The following is an 18,549-nucleotide window of genomic DNA, read 5'->3' on the forward strand; positions in this document are numbered from 1 at the left end:
AGAACATATGCTCCTCAATGTATCTCAAGCAACTATCAAATAGAAGAGCAGGAGAATATTTCTCTTTCTAATCATTTTTTCCAGAATTTTATCATTTTTCTTTTAGGATTTGGCCACCATGGAAGATGATTACTTTAATGTGGTAAAGTGGTAACACAGCTATCTAAGGGGTAATCATCAGAACATGCTGGTTGAAAAGCTTGAAATATTTCATGCTAAAAATATATATTTCACGATTGACATTAGATAGAAGATGTCAATAGGTATAATCTTATCTTATCTTATCTGTTCTTGTGTGTTTAATTTTGAGATTGATTTTACAGAAATTCAAAGAAAAGCATGAGCAATCACTTTCATAGAATTATAACTTTTTTTTTGGTGAGGCATATTGTCCCTAGCTAACATCCATTGCCAATCCTCCTCTTTCTGCTTGAGGAAGATTGTCCCTGAGCTAACATCTGTGCCAATCTTATTCTATGTTTTTGTACATAGGACGCCATCACAGCATGGGTTGATGAGCACCGGATCTGAACCTGCGAACCCCAGGCAGCTGAAGGGAGTGTATGAACTTAACCATTATGCCACCGGGCCAGCCTCTATAACTTTTAAATTTGAAAAAGCATTATCTACATTTTGCTAAGTTATTATGTTTTTTAAAAATCTTACCATTCAATTTATTAGCATTTTCAATAATTTGATTTTCATATTTTTATATTAGATATAAGAAAAACCTGTATATGTGGATGCTCACTATTCAGAAATAATGTTTTAATGAACTACATATATTCCTACTGTGGTCCTCAATATTTTTTTGCTCATTTAATAGATATATAATGAGTTTCTAAATCACTTCTAAACTACAGATACACAATAAAAAATACTCTCACCTTTTGAATTACATGCCCTTGTGAATTACATGTCCTTGTGAATAAAGAGTGACAAGAAATGGGAGGGAACACCATTATATAGATGTGATATATGAGGAGAGACATGAATGAAGTAAAGAATTGAACTATACAAACTATGCAACATTTGGGGAAGAGCATCATATTCAAAAAACCAAGCAAGCACAGAGGACCTGAAGAGAAGCGAGGATGGCATTGTTAGAGTAACAGGTGATGATTAGTGTGAACAGAGAAGAGTGAGTGAGATTGGTAGCACTGGGAAATTAGATTGGAGATAGTAGCAGGGGCAAGTTCAAGACCACATGCAGGGAGACAAAGCCAGAGCGATAGGGCGTACTTGGTGAGAATTTGGTGGATATTGTATATTATTTGAAGGAAGAATCAAGAATACTATCTGATAAAGTGGGTATAAGTTACAGAGGAGTCAAGAAGGATTTCTGGATTTTTTGTTTAGCAACTAGCTGAACTGTACCATCACTTCCTGAGAAGGAAAATACCAGGGAAGAGGCAGTTTAGGTGGGGAAAGAAAAAGTTCTACTAGGAACATTTTGAATTTAAGATGCTTATTAGACACCAAAATTGATACATCAAATAGGCAACTGGACATACAAATCTTGAATTTAGATAAGAATATGGGATGGAATTAAAATATGGCAGTCATCATTATGTTACCAGACACATACCCAGGTTCTTTACCCACCACACAAGAGGGGCCGAATAAAACTAGAACACCAGCCTTATGGCAAGGAGAGAGTTTTTATTTCGGGTGACGTCAGCCGGGAGATGAGAGCTCTCAAATTTGTCCTGTCTCTCCGAAAGATGGGAGGCAGGGGGTTTTAAAGGTTGCAAGGGAGAGCATGTGCTGGGGTTTTAGGTGAGGGAGGGGGAGCATGTGGACGTGCTGGTGGGCACCTTCCCACCAGCCTGTGTTTGACCTTGAAGACTGCATTTCTTTCCCTTGACTGTCTCGACTTTTCTTGTTAGTTTTCATCTTCAGCCTGCATTTGGCCTTGTGAGGCTGAATCTTGACGTCTGGACCTTGATTTCCTGGGAAAGACAGCTCACTCATATACTAAGGAGGGGCAGAAAGACCTGGTTAAACAACAGTTGATTATGCTGAATATGCACAGCTGCAGTTAGCAAAGCTTATCTCAAAGTTTTTGTGATCTTCTTCTAGCCCAGGGAAGATTTTTTAACCTCTTCTTGCTCAGTTTCAATTATATTGATGGAACTTTGAAACCTTGGAACTAGATACAATCACCAAGAAGTTAACGTAAATGAAGAGTATAGAAAGTGCTAACCTCTGGTGCACTTCAACAGTTAAAGATGGGGAGAAGAGGATCTGGCAAGAATGACTAAGCATGGTAGGTCAGGTGCTACATATTTCTGTGTTATCTAGAAATGAAGTGAAAAATGTGTTTTACGAAAGAATTGCTGAGTGTGAGAGTAAGGTGAGGATTCAGTATGTCAGGATTGGAAAGATGAAGGTCATTGTTGACCTTGACAAAAACAATTTTGGTGAGTGGTAAGTATAAAACCTAATGGAAGAGAAAAAGTGGTAAAAAAAAAAAAAAAAGACAGAAAGTTCAGAAGAAAAAAATAAAATAAATAAAATAAAATTTTTGAGTCATTTGCCTATAAGAAGGTACAGAAATATGAATCAGAAACTTGGGAAGAGGAGAGTCTATGAAAAACAAGACGGATGTTTTTGTTCCTGTGCTGAAAGCTATTTTACCTAGAGAAGATTTTGGTATGAAGTTAAATTGAATGCAGCTGTCTACTCCTCCTTAGCCCCGTGATGGAGACACACACCTCTGCCCTGTCCCAGTTCCATTTACTATCTATGGTGTCACAATACGAAAATGAGCTGGTTGCAGCTAGAGATGTGAGAACTTGGAGCCATGGTTCTATCACCTGTGACGGTATCTTCAGGCTCCAAATCAGTTGCAACAACTATGTAAGTAGCAACACGCTTCTGGTTAATGTCCCCGTTCTTCCTCTCCCACCACCCCTACCTGAGACCTAGCCTGGATCCCTCAATCTGGAACTTAAGACTGCTGAAGATAAAGACTACGGCTCCTACTACACTGTTAGTGACTACCCAATGGTGAAGTTTTTTTCAGCATCCCATTTACATTGAGGTCTCCCTCCACCACGGAACTGACCCCTACCGAGGGCTGCTCCTATGTCAATGTTGGGAGATGTCCAGTACAAACCCCCTGCATCAGTCACAGCGGCCTATGCTGGTGAAGAGATGCTCCTACAATGGAGAAAATTATCAGACCCAACTGATCCCTGTCCAGAAAACCTTGGATCTGTCATTTCCTTCTCACTGCCAGTACTTTAGCATTTTCACCTTCAGCTTTGAGGACTCCGTGACAAAGCAGGTGTTCAGGAGACCGGTGTATCTGCATGGCAGTGCATCAGTCTGCCAGCTTGCTGGGACATCATCCTGTTTCATAACCTGTCTGGTTGCCAGGAGAAGAAAAATCTCTGGCATCCATTTTCAGAACACTACTGTTAGCATCTCTATCAAGGGTCACATGATTTTTCTCCAAGCCACTAAGGACTCTTCAGAAAAACTCTAAAGAATACTCAAGTTCTCCTGTAGACTCCCAACCTCTGTGGGTGGCAGGCCTTTCTGGGACCTTAATCATTGGAGCCTCATTAGTGTCTTACTTGTCTATCAGGAAACGAAGATGAGTTACCCAGACCTAATATGTTAATAAAACTATTCACCCCTTCTATCTGTCTTTCTGAGTCAAATGGCTGCTGAGATTGAAAGTGAGATTGTAATTTTTTGGTATTGTTGGAAGAAAGAATATTTGCATGAGTTTTACCTTCTTAGACTGATAAAAAGCTTGAGTACCAGGAAAGAGTCTTGAAGTTAGGATATGAACATAGCAGATTCCAGATGGAACTTGCTCCCCAGAAATCCTTGACATTTGGAGAAAGTAAAAAATGACCTCATGGAATTGTTCTTAAGCTTCTTCCTTCTCAAAATAACCACTAAATATTTGGAATTGCTAACTGTCTATCCTATCTTTGAAATTTGGATATTCTGAAGTGATCTGGGAGAATGAGGGCTTCCTGAAAGTGAGTTAGGCCAAGCTACAATCCTGCCAACCAACAGGAGATAGCTTCACCTTCTACCTTGTTGTAGTACCAGCCCACTTGGGGTATTCCAACAATTAGAACTGAGTTCAATGAGCTGAAAATGAAAAGTAACAACTTAACCTGACAAGACTACCAGCCAGAATAAGAACATAAATTTGGCCTTTTAGAGACACTGGGGAAGTCAGAAGACATTTTTATATGAAAATATAAAAAAATAAAATAAAATAAAGAAATATAAGGCTGGAAAAAAAAGAACCTTCCTCCACTTATTCAGAGTTTTTAGGCTTATATTAAATCTCCCGCCCAGCACAGCTTCTGCATCACTGATTGTTTCCAGGTAAAAAGCTGCAGATCATTAGCTTGCGTCATTTTTTTACATCATTTTCCTTATTCTTTCTGTCATTTTATTACCTCATATTTCTCTCTTTATTCTGAGTCCATTTTTCCCCTGAGAGTACAGAGAAGTATATACTTTTATTTGTTTTTTTCTTTTCATTTGATTTATTTATTATATACCCCCTGCTTTCTATCATTTCCTCTCATTTTAGTGTCTGCTCTCCTTTCAAGAATAATGTGGAAAAGGCTGTTTAGAGTAAACTGGAAAACTAGCACTCTATATGGCACACATTGCCCCAAAAACTCTCACAGGAATTCTGCATGTCTTTGATCTTATGTATAGCCGTCCCACTACCTGCGTAACAAATTATCCCAAAATTTAGTGGCCTAAAACAACGATCATGGGGCCAGTCTGGTGGCATAGTGGTTAAGTTTGCATGCTCTGCTTTGGGGGCCTGGGGTTCGCTGATTCAGATCCTGGGTGCTGACCTGTGCACAGCTCATCAAGCCATGCTGTGGCAGCATGCCATATACAACATAGAGGAACATGGGCACTGATGTTAGCTCAGGGCTAATCTTCCTCAGCAAAAAGAGGAAGATTGGCAATGGATGTTAGCTCAGGGTCAATGGTCTTCACCAAAAAAAAAAAAAAAATGACCATTTTATTCTCTCTCATCAGTTGGTGGGTTATGAATTCGAGCAGGCTGACTTTTCCATTCCACATGTTGTCAATAGATGTCACTGAGTGGTTTTCAGCTGGCAGAGGGGCTGGTCTGGAGGATCCAAGGTACTTGGCCTCACATGTTTTGTGCCTTGGCAGAGAGAGTTGGAAGGCTGGGCTCAACTAGGACTCTTGAGCAGAGAACCTACAAGAAGCCTTGCCAGTGTTGTGGTCAGACTTCTTATGTGACAGCTCAGAGATCCCGAGACAGTGAGGCCTGGGTGGAAACTGGAAAGATACTTATGTCCTTGTTTCAAATGTCCCAGAATGTCATTGTTGCTGCATTTGATTGGTCAAATCATTAAGGCCAGTCCAGATTCAAAGGAGGGGAATTAGAGTCTACCTACGAATCGAGGAGTAACAAACAATATATGGCCATCCTTAATATATCACAATGTCACTCCTCAGTTTTTAGTGTTTGCCTCTGCCCACCTGCCCCATCCCTTTCAGGGAGAGCAGGTTATGAAGGTGGGCTTATAACATAGCTCACAGTAAAGCCCTATAAGTCAATTATTGCATTAGGTTATTTAGTGCCTAACTATCACTACTTAGCTTGCGCTTTCTGCAGCTATAAAGCCAAATGTGGCTTTATCTCTTTCATGCACTGAGCCATAAAGCCAAGACATTTCTCAGGGTGAGGAGTCCTAACCAGAGTTTGAAATTATGTGTTTTATTCATGCTGGTTATGAAACTATTTGACTCTCAACTTTAAATCCAAGTATTTAAAAGTATTTATACTTCGCTTTTTGGTGCTGGGGTGGGGACTCTGCAATCTACAACTCTTTGTCATGTGAATTCCTCTTATGCTTTTTCAGTACAGGCAATGGAGGGACACCGAGAGGCAGGAGCAGGAAAGAAGGGACTTGGTAGTTTCGATTTGCCTATTCCTCCTATCAGTGTCACTTCATCAGTCTTGCTTTGTGCTGGCTACAGCAGTGGTTTCCAATTTCTAGCATATTTTGGCTCTTTCTGAAACATCTTCACCACCCACCCCTCCCCCCGGGGGGTTACCAGGACTAGGCTGACTTTCAGCTCTACAAGACCCCTCTGAAGAGGGGCACCAACAGATGAGGCCATCTCCTGAGGAGTTCTCAGCCCTGACTCTGTGGGACCCTTCTTTTGAGTTCCTGAAGTACTAGGTGGCACTCCTTGCTCTGAGGTCTTTGTTATTGTCTACAAGACCCCTCCTGGCCACCCCTGGGTTACCAGAGTAGCTGGCTGGCACTCCGTCTTCACATATCTGATTCCCAAATCTATGTGGATCCTACTCTTGGCTTCTAGGTTCTGAAAACTCTAAACGTTTTTCCCATCTCTAAAAGCAATACCCATTTCCTCATTTATCACCCCTTCCCTACCACATTTCTTCCCATTTTGCTATTTAAATTCTCCATTATCTGCTTAATCAATTTCTTAAATTAAATTATCTCTATTGAAATAGCCAGTGTAATTTCCATTTTTCTTGAACTCTTACTGACACACCATATTTATCCTCCTTCATTCTTCATTCCCTTATTGACTGCCTCAGGAAAATACAAGGTGAAATTCCGGAACATTTGTAGTGGCTTGACTTTCTTCAATCTTTTTAATATCTCAGAAAAAACCTAATTCATGCATAAAGTCCCTTTCTGCTTAGAAGAACTTCAATAGTTTCTTCATCCTGAAACTAAACCCAGCCTAATACAGAAATTGATCTGGAGAAAATAGCAGAAAACTGACTGAGATTAGGGCCTAAGGGAGAACACCTAAGATTAAGTCATTTTTACTCTATAACTATTTCCTTTCTATTGGTAATAATAAAATTTTATAGAAGTACTTGCATAACAGTTTTTTGTCTTTTCAGGAACTTTTCTTTGCCCCTGACCTGGCTGCTTAACTTCATCTGCAGACTAAACTTACTCTAGGTGTCTTCCTTCCTCCCTCATCTAGGTGAGAATTGCATTAAAATTGACCATGCATTAAGTACTATAAAGAGTGTTATTGTACTTTTAGAAAAAAGTTATATAACTCTGCATGAGGGGCTTCAGATAAGGCTTTACAGGTACTAAGGTAACTCATCAAAGGAGTGTGTTGGAATTGCCAGAGTTAAGGGAGTAGAGATGTGTCAGGAGTTAAAATAACTGCGTGTGATTTGTGTGGTGGTGGATGATAATTAGCCCTTGGGTGGTGAACATGATGTAGTCTACACAGAAATCGAGATATAGTGATGTATACCTGAAATGTATATAATGTTATAAACCAATGTTGCTTCAATAAAATTAAATAAATACACAAAAAATAACTGCATGCGAAAACTTGTTGGACCAATTCTTGGTTTATTCACATAGATTTTAATAAGTCTTATATCATTAACTCATGAATTCAGCATTTATTCAGATTTTCTTATCATATTACTCTGATATTGGACTCTAATTCCACCCCCAAAAGTATTTTATTCTTTTTGCTTAAGACTTTATATTGTATCCTTATTGTAGAACCAATATCTCTGTTATTAACTCCTTAACTTAATCTCCTCCTTAACTTAATCTCATTATCTTCCACCCACACCAAATATGGCATTAATTCTATATCCAGATGTTGTGGCTGCATCACTATATCTCCTAGAGGTCCTGTCCATTCAAATGAGTTCCCATGGTATCACAATTATTTCCACATATCTGCCGAAATTTCCAGTTTCCCCCTCTACTTTATCTTCTCCTTGATGGCTCCTCTTGGAAAGTCTCCATGACTTGCATTGGCAAACTTCCTTGATCTTCTTACCAGAATAATTGTGCCTACTGTTCACTGCTGAGACTTTTCTGTATTAAATCACTATAATCTTTGTGTATGAGTATTACTGATCTAATCTAGATTAAAAAGAGGAGTGAATAAAGCTCATTATAATTTTTCATTTCTCGGTGGGACTAAAATATAAGGAGCATAGTTAGAGAAATAACGAGAAACAGCTGAAGGATAAAAATTTCTGGGTACTGTGGGAGGAAAATAGGAGAAAAATGGGGATTCAATATGAAACCTACAGGGCTATTAATGGCAGTGCATAAAAAAAGCTGCTTGTGAATTTTATTACTTGGACAAAAAGAAAGACTGACGAAATAAAAGTCTTCAAGTTACTATTTTCTAAGAGGCAGCTATTTGGGACAGAGGTTTTCTAATCTCCTATATGAATATAAGTTATGGTCGTATTACAGAGGCCACAGTTTTAGCACCACTTACAAATTCTTCCGGATATCACGTTTAAGATGGAATCATTAAATTGTCCTTGTTAAGTCTACCTGGATTGCATGCACAGTATAACTATGTTGACCTGGCAATGAGAAGAGACTAAGTCAAGCTCAGGTACCATTATTCCAAATCCCCTGGTACTTTTCTCACTAAATCCCACACCTTAATATAGGGATTGGAGGCACAGCACATATTATAGTATATTCAAGGTGAGAGAAAGAATAAAAGTACTATTCAGATACATTCCAGTTTTAAATTTCATAAGACAAATACCTTTAGTACAGTTTTGTTTCAATATCTCAATTCACTTATTATTCAATTCACTATGCAGTGATATGAAATAGAAAAAAAATAAGTTAATATCGTCTACTGATCTGGCTTCCCCACTAGAGACTAGCTTTCTTACGAATTCAGTCGTCTTCCTTTTACCAGATAAATTTGTGCAGCCACTCAGTCTTTTACGCTAATTGAAAAAATGCTGATTTTGTGCACTGATGGACTACAAAACTTCACTGGAGATTTTCTATGATCATAAGTACATTTGATCATTTTAAACAGAGCTCAGGGACTAGATAGCAGGGAAACTAATTCATCTCTGTTTCGAAGGTCTGTTCCCAGCATAGAGGCATTTTCTAATTCTACTCATTACGTCTTCTGAGAAAAAGAATTTGAAGTATTTTATCAGAGTTTTAATGAGGAAAAATTCACTTAATGAAGTCTAAAATCTATATGTGATTTTTGGATATTATAATTAGAATGGGCAGATATATTCAGTGAATAAAATAAAATAAAATAAAATAAAAATAAGTTATCTTATTTTTATTTAAATTGGATGCCAAAATTAATTTTTAAGAGTCTGCAATTCATACCTTCATATCTCACCAACTTATGGGTACGAATGCTGCTAGTATGATCTTAACATCAGCAGTAGATTTTTTTGTCTCCACAGCTTTAGTGTAGCCTGCAGATCCATCCTCTTTGCCACTTAAAGGAGCCCCACTGTCACTAACTAAAGACATTAACGATTTTCTGACACTCCTAAAGCAGATAATACTTAAGAAGTTTTGCCCCAAAATACAAGACTTGGTTGGGAATAATTGCTTTTCTCCAAACACTGTATTTCCTTGTATCTTGAAGCATTATTAATGTTTTCATTAAACAATGACTTTGCGACAGGCTTTACATTTTAGATGCTGGGAGCTTAATGATGAACAAGAAAAAAAAGGAAGGACTCTGCTCTCGTGAACTACACATCTGTAGAAGATGATGAGAGATGAATAATAAATAAGGTAACAAAATGAAATAAAAAAAGAAACATAAAATGAATAATAAATAAGGAAACACAAATAAGGAAATTGTAAATGAGATAAGAAAGTGAATAGGTGGGTGTGGTAGAGAATGACAGGGGTAGATGCTTCTTTATACAGAGGGATCAGGGAAGGCTTTCCTGAGAAAATAACATGACCTGAAACCCAAGGAATGAAGAGAAGCTAGTCACAAAAAAACAAAACAAAGCCAAACAAAAAGAGAACTAAGCAAGCAAACAAGAAAACCAGAGAAAAAGTGGCTAAGATAGAAGGAACAACTAATGCAAACCTTTTAAAGAGTGAATAAACGGGTGGAATTAAAAACACACAAAAAACATAAAGGGGATGATGGAACTGTAACCACAACCTGCTACCTTGCCACAGTGTCTTTCTCTAATCTACCAAAAACAAACAAACTTCTGCTTTCTTACCCTTGTAGGACATTTGGTCCTACCCAAAATGTCCACAGAGACATTTGGTCCATGATTAGTTAAATAATACAAATATTCAACTTCATTATACTTTTATTTACATTATTTTTGTTGTAATTCATGGTCAATTTTGGATTTCACATTTTTTCTTGTTCTTCCTCTTGATGAAGTTCGGCAGGGTTACTCTTAAGTTGATGAGCAATTGCTCTCAGGTATATATTGACCTGATTATTAACTTTTTATTTGTCATATCTGTTAACAATTTCAGTCATATCAACTTAATTTTGTTAGTACCATCGAGAAGTTGGTGGTTGTATTTGAGTGTGACCACCAAGAACCTGAGTGATAACTTGTTTATTTCTTTGCTGTTTATCTTTTAACACTTCAATAAATCTCCAAATTAAAAGAAGATGCACTACCACCAGCTTTTGAAATTTGCCATGCCAGCCTTCCACTGCATTGTTCTTCCTGTGATCACCGTTCAGTACTGATGTATAGACATTCCAAGTTTCTGGTGGAAATCTTGGAGCTTCTGGTCATCTTCTGCCTCTACCAGGCCTTCCGTGGATGTGCACTCTTTCAACATAATCCCTTAGTTCCTCTAAATTTTCTTCTGCATTCTCCACAATGTACTCATAAGTTTCATTTACGTGTTCCAAAAGCACAAATGGAAGTTCAAACGACATGGATGCACTCTTACAGGTGTTAATTTCTGTTGTCATATACTTGAATGTTAGACCCAAAGAAGATAATTTTTGCCACAGTGATTGTGTAAAGTGAAACAAGTATCCTTTTACTTGTGCATTTGGTATGAGTAGTCAAATTACATTCATATTTGCAATCTTGAAATCGTTATACACAGTGAAGGGGTAATGCCAAGATTTCTTTCCCACTCAAATGCAAGTACTTTCTCATATACATATCTGTAAGTGTCTTTTCACCTTTTCATTGTGAATGCATAAATCAATGGTATAGTATAACCCTATACTACACCGTGCACAGTAAATAAATGAGTGAACTGTGTTGGTGCTGTCTTGAAGGTACCATTGCTGAATAACGTGGTACTGGCACTTAAACATTGAATACCATTGTAAGTTGTGTAAAGAAGAATTCTTTTGTCATCTTGGGCACTGGAATCATGCATAAAAAATAGTTCTCCGTGTCTGGTCACTTTATACTCCTCTTGAATTTCAATTCCATGCAATGAAGTTGAGTTTGGAGGTCGATGTCTGTTTTGAATTCTATTTAATTGCCTCTTTAATGAGTTTCTTTCTGGTAACATTAACAGGACCTCTTCATCATGAGTATCATGGAAAGTTCTTCGATGTACCTGTGATGGTGTTGCATTTGGTTCTTCTTCGGCCTGTCATTTCAACCTATTCAGAGTTTTCCTTACTTATCTTTCAACACAAACCTTATGCTAATGTTTTCCTGTCTCGTATGAATGATTGTAATGTCATCCAAATCCTGATGAGTTGTACATCAGGCATGCTCCTCTCTTCACAGCACCAGCACCTTTTACTTCTATCTCTGGTAAAGGAATGAAAATGGTAACAAAAACCATTATAATGTAACATTGGCTTTTCTTGTTGTGAGTATACTATTTCTGCCATATTCCACTGACAATTTTCAAATAAAGATATCATATCACCTAGCAACAGAAGAAGGTTTTTGTTTTTGCTTTTATTTTTCTTTCATAGCCTTCTGACCAGTGGTCACTGGTTTGCTGGTAGGCTAGACCTTACTAATGTCTTACGGATTCAACATCCCTTTAGGCTAGGCCGGATCAGCCAGTAGGTAGACACCAGCTGAGGGCATGGGGGTCCACACTGATTGACAGGTGTGGGAGTCACACCCACTAAAACCTCTCTAAATAGCATCAGAGGCTTCCTGCAGTCTACCTCAGTCTACCTCTATAGGACGTTGATTCAAGGGAAACATCGCCCATTAACCCTGGGCAATGGGATAGTTGTAGGGGGGTTAATTAGATGCCCAATATTCCCCTCATGGTGGCTATTACACCCCACTGCTATGTGGTAGGAGAATCACACCCATTCTCACTCCTCCCGAACAAATGAGACGTTCTGCAAAATGTTTACCTCAACACATTCACCGTGCATTTTACACAGAACCTGAACCCAGCTCCTCCTTTCAAACTCTTCCCTTATTGAATGACCTAGCCACATTTAACCAACTTCCCAGTGACATATTAATAAACTATACACCGCGAGATCCCATCTTCAAATTAACAACCTCTGTGCATTTCTCTAACTGTAGGACTCTTCCTCAGTACACAGTTAACATAAATCCTGCTCTTCTGCAAGTTTCAAATGCTGACCCACCTAACTAACCTCATGTGCCATTACCAGCTAAGCTACCAAGGCAAGAAAGGTTATTATTGGCCACAATACAATTATCGGACCAATAAAACATGTCAGTATTTTTTGTGTATTAGTCCTGTAAACCAAAAGTATAAATAAATGTTATGGGTTATTTGAACCCAGGGATGTGTCTACTTGTGAACATTTTTGATAGGACCAAATATCAAGGACCATTTGGCATGGACCAAGTATGCTCATGGATGTTTTCAATAGGACCAAAATTTCAAGGACCTTTTGGTGTGGACCAAAGTCTCCACGGATGTCTTGGACAGGACCAAATGTCTGCTCATCCTTTCTTACCCCTTTTAAAAATAGAATCTTACCTGATGTATAGGTATCTGCCATGGTCCCATTAGAACATAGAAACCAGAGCAAATAATTCAGGAGAGTATAATAAAAAGATAAATTTTCAGACATGTGGGAAAATTTAAGGAACCCAATAAAGGATGTTGAGGCAAACAGACTAGCAATAATTAAAGGTCGTTATCACCCCTAAGACTAACGAGAGAAAGTCAGGAAATCAAGCTCTTGAAATCCAGGGAGATGTGGAACCATTGAGTAGTGGCCAACAGAAAAATAAATTAGTCAATGAGAGCTTCAACCACTGCCTAAATGTGGCCCAGAGCAAAGATAAAGAGAGGAAGAACTATCCCAATCTCTCTTTGTCTCTCACCTTCCCTCCTCCCTGTTAGTATCTTCCATTAGCTGAACATAACAGCACACTAGCTAACCTAGGAGCGTGAGAAATGCAATGTCTTGGGGGTAAGCCTCTGGGGCATAGAGCAGTAATGGAAGAACTGAGAATGCCTCTGAGGTATGGGAAGTGCTAACTGAAAAGAAGGAGCACAGTGTGCAGATAGATACTTGTGAGTAAGGGAAAGAAACATATGTCCTAAAAAAGCAGTGTCTGAGAACCAAATTCAGGCAAGCAAATTTTCCTTTTACACATAAATAAAATTCAACAAAAAAGAGGCCAAATAATTGTCCTTGGTTTGGAAATATGTAAGGGAAATACTTCCTTCTAAAACTTAAAATTATAAAACCACCTTATTGATTGAAATTAGCCATTTGTCTAAATCCAGCCCTAAGAGACAATTTGCAGCATTGTTAAGGGATAGTTTAGTTTTCCTCTGGGGAAAAAAATTGGTAGGTAGATAACAAAAAAAGTTTGTGGCAACCGTACATGAAGTTTACTTGATGATTGATTAATGGTTATTATTTTGAGACTGAAAGAAAATCTGTAACTGTGATAACTTTGAGCACTCTTAGGGCAAAGTATGCCTCCACCTGATTGATTGAACCGGGATATTATAGCTTAATAATAGAAGTCATTAGGTCTTTTCACTCTCTCTGATTTCAATAAACAAATTTCTCATTCATTAATTCAGTTTTGTTTCAGGTTCCTGCTAAGATACTGAAATAGAATGCATTGTTGGTTCATTCTGTCAAGGTCCTAGAGAACTACAGGAGTGATGGTGGTGGGGATAAAGATAAGTAGGAAGTAGTGAGTGGAGAGTTCTTTCTAACTAGTATAAGTAGACCGGTAGTACTAAACTTGAACAAGAGGCTTCTGGATTAATTGTGGGAGAAAAAAATATGGAAAGGGCTACTCCTGTTCTACTCTTGCTTCTCTACCATCTTTACTTGGGACAATCAATGTTGTCTTCCATATCTGCAGATGTTCAAACTTATGACGCAGGTGACCTAATAAGTAAAATCAGGGCGGTGCAAAATGTCTTCAAATATGAAGAATTGAGAGGAACAGGGAGGGGTTTTGACTTGCCAAACACAGTGATTTCCACATCCTTCTCTCTCTAGACTACTAGGGTAGATGGACTAAAGTCTATGGAGTGAAGCTTCCACTGAATAGAAGTAGAAAGCTTCATAAAATATGTGTACTAATTGTCTTCAGAAATTGGACAAAGGTGGTACAGAACTGTGATCCCTGACAGAAGAAGGAAAACAAATGAGGTGAACCTCAAGATGACATTATCTTTCTTTCTGGAAGAATTTCCAGACCAAAGAGCAAAGAAAGAATGGACTTCATTAAAATCAAAACTTCATTAAAATCAAAAACTTCTGTGCTATGAAAGACAGTGTCAAGAAAATGAGAAGGCAAGTCACAGACTAGGAGAAAATATTTGTGAAAGTCACAGCTGATAAAGGACTGTTATAAAAAGAACTCTTAAAAACTCAACAATAAAAAAATAAACACCACAATTACATCAACTCAAAAGTTTCTGCACAAAAAAGAAAAAATTATTCAAATGAAAAGACTACCTACAGAATTGGAGAATACTTTTGCAAACCATTTTGGTTAATATCCAAAATATGTAAAGAACTCATACAATTTAATAACAAAAAACAATCTGATTAAAACAACAAGCAGAAGAACTAAGTAGACATTTTTATAGAGGACATCAAAATGGCCAACAGGCACATGAAAACATGTTCAACATTACTAATTGTCAGGGAAATGCAGATCAAAACCACAATGAGATGTCACCTCACACCCGTTAGAATGGCTATCATCAAGAAGACAAAAGACAACAGGTGCTAGTGGATGTGGTGAAAAGGGAACACTTATACACCATTGGTGGGAATGTAAATTGGTCCAACCACTACTGAAAACAATATGGAGATTACTCAAAAAAGTAAATATAGATTTGCCATAAGATCCAGCAATTCCACTGCTGGATATATATCCAAAAGAAAAAAAGAAAGTATTTGGAAGAGATATAAGCACTCCCATGTTTATTGCAGCATTATTCACAATAGTCAAGATACTGAAACAACCTAAATGCCCAACAGTGGATGAATGGATAAAAAAGACATGACATACATATACAATGGAATATTATTCAGCCATGAGAAAGGAGAATATCCTATCATTTGTGACAACATGGATGGACCTTGAGCACATTATGTTAAGTGAGATAAGTAAGACAAGGACAAGTACTGTATGATATCACTTATATGTGGAATCTAAAAATGTCAAACTCATAAAAAATGGAGAGTAAAATGGTGGTTACCAGGGGATGAGTGGTAGGGGGATAAGATTGATGTTGCTTAAGGGTACAAACTTGCAAGGAGTAGTAAATAAGCCATAGTAATCTAAAGCACAGTCTAATGAATATAGAAAACAATATTGTATTATAATTACATAATGTGATAAATATCACTATGGCAATCATATTACAATATATAAATGTTTCAAAGTAACATATTGTTCACCTTACATTTACACAATATTATATGTCAAATATATTCAATAAAAAAAATAGGCCAAAGGCCTCAGCAGAGACCTCACCAAATAAGATATACAGTTGGCAAATAAGCATATGAAAAAATGCTTCACATCATAGGGGAAATGCAAATTAAAACAACAATGAGATACCATCACACACTTACTAGAAAGGCTGAAATCAGAAACACTGACAATACTAGATGCTGGCAAGGATGTGGAGCAATGGGAACTCTCAGTCACTGCTGGTGGGAATGCAAAATGCTAATGCCACTTTGGAAGACAGTTTGATGGTATGATCCAGCAATCACACTCCCTGATATTTTACCCAAAGGAGCTGAAAATTTATGTTCACACAAAAACCTGCATACCTGTGTTTAAAGCAGCCTTTGTCATAATTGTCAAACCTTGGAAGCAAGTAAGATGTTCTTCAGTAGGTGAATGGGTAAATAACCTGTGGTACATCCAGACAATGGAATATTATTTAGTGCTAAAAAGAAATGAGCTATCAAGCCATGAAAAGACATGGAAGGACCTTAAATGCATATTACTAAGTGAAAAAATTCAATCTGAAAAGGCCACATACTATATGATTTCAACTCTATAGCATTCTGGAAAAAGTACAACTATGGAGACAGTAAAAAGATCATTGGTTGCCTGGGGTTGGTGGAGGAGGAGGGATAAATAGAAGGAGCACAGAAGATTTTTTAGGACAGTGAAACTGTTATGTATGATACTGTAGTGATGGATACATGTCATTATAAATTTGTCCAAACCCAAAGAATATACAACACCAAGAGTGAACCATAATATAAACTACAGACCTTGGGTGACTATGGTGTATCAATGTAGGTTTATCATCTGTAACAACATACCACTTTTGTGGGAGATGTTGATATGGGGAGGCTATGTATGTGTAAAGACAGAATATGAGAAATCTCTCTACCTCCCTCTCAATTTTGATGAACCTTAAACTGCTCTAAAAAAAATAAATTCTTAAAAAAACAATCTAATAATATTTTCCCTGCTAATTTCAGACTTGCTAGGGACTTGGATTCCTTTCTTCTTTATGATTTATCCCTTTTGGAATGTGAATGTCTGTCCTATGCCTGTCCCACCATTGTATTTTGGAAGCACATAAGTTGTCTAGTTTCACAGGTTCACAGCTCAGGATGAGTCATATTTCAAGTCTCACCCATATCTAATTTAGACGATATTTATATGAGATTTTGGACTAAGACTTGATGATAGAATGAAATAAGACTTTTGGTGACTTTTGGGATAGAGAGAATGTATTTTCAATATGAGAATAACATAAATTTTGGAACGTTAGAGGGTGGAATGTTGTGGCTGAATTGTGTCCCCCTATAATTTTTATGTTGCATTCCTAAACCACAGCACCTCAGAATGTGACTGTTTTTGGAGACAGAGTCTTTACATTGGTAATAAAGTTAAAATGAAGTTATTAGGTTGGGCTATAATCCAATATGACTTGTGTCCTTATAAGAAGAAGAAATTTAGATACAGACAAGAACAAAGAGAGGACAACATAAAGACAGAGAGAAGACAACCATTTACAAGCCAAGGAGAGAGGCCTGGAATAATCCTTCCCTCATTATCCTTAGTAGGAACCAGCTCTGCTAACATCTTGATCTCAGACTCTGGCTTACAGAATTTTGAGAAAACAAATGTCCATTGTTTAAGCCTTCAGTCTGTGGTACTTTGTTACGGCATCCCTAACAAACTAATATACACCCCAAGATTTTTAATCAAGAAGGCTATTAAGAAGTAGACAGCTGTCACCCAAGAAGTAAAGAATGAGATCTGCATGAGACAAAATTGTAATATTTTCATCTTCATGCTTTTCTTCTTTATCTTTCTGACTCTTTTGACTAAGATTTCTAGAATAACTGAGGCATTTTATTGCTTAGTTGTGAAATTGATGATGTCCCTAGTTTTAATACTGCTTTTTCATCCTGCTGTTCTTTTGTATGAGTACAACACTTGGCTATTGTTTGCTCAGAATTGACTGCACCACACAACTTAACCAAGCAACTGTTGGGATTTTACTTCTTGAGGGCCAACTAAGCTTGTTTTGATATCATTTTCTTATAAGAAATCACTTTCTTATCTGAGTAGCTGAAATCAACCACAAAGTGACTTTTTATATGGCGATCATAGCCACAGGCCAGACAGTCAGAAAACTAATATCCTTGTATCTAGTCTACAAGTTATTAGATTAGGGATGGGATCACTTCTATTGGTTTAAGTTTAGCAATATTGGGTCTCTGTTTGGATATCAGCAGCAAACTGTAATCATAATCTTTCACTTAATATTTGTCTGTATTGTATTATTCAAATGTGTGTTCTCCAGAATCTTTATTGTTGCTATACAGGCACTGTCTTATCAGTGATGCAACAAACTGTCTTCCAAAGAAGAACAGAAAATGTGACACTTACAAAGGTTGGAACAGTACTGTCAAAAACTCAATATGTGACTCTGACATATCAAACATTGATCATATTATGTGATGGAAATGATCCACCAGTCAGCTTAGTCTAAAGAATGACTGAAAAGGGACTGAGAATTTCTACCAACATGTTAAACAATTTTGGGGCCAATCATATTCTCTGTCTGTGCTAAACAATCCTGAAACCCAAAAAACTTTCCTGCTTCTGTGCTAAACAATACTTGTAGCTGGTGAAATAACTTAGCTACTTGTTCCAGGCAATATTTGTTTCTGGAAGATGGGACTATGAAAGAAAAATAAATTAGCTCATTTGCCCATATGAACATTTTGCTTATTAAGACTTTTCCACTAATGCGAAGATATTTTATCATAAATTCTGATCAATTCCTACTAGTGCTCTATCTAGGATGATCTGTT

General features: G+C 37.4%; 1 pseudogene; it reads left to right on the top strand.

Moving 5' to 3' along the window:
• The first annotated feature begins 2,748 nt into the window (after positions 1 to 2,748).
• Positions 2,749 to 3,608, top strand: LOC131420617 (zona pellucida sperm-binding protein 4-like; annotated as a pseudogene).
• The last annotated feature ends 14,941 nt before the right edge of the window (positions 3,609 to 18,549 follow it).

This window comes from Diceros bicornis, chromosome 23, assembly GCF_020826845.1.
Source record: "Diceros bicornis minor isolate mBicDic1 chromosome 23, mDicBic1.mat.cur, whole genome shotgun sequence".
NCBI lineage: Eukaryota > Metazoa > Chordata > Mammalia > Perissodactyla > Rhinocerotidae > Diceros > Diceros bicornis.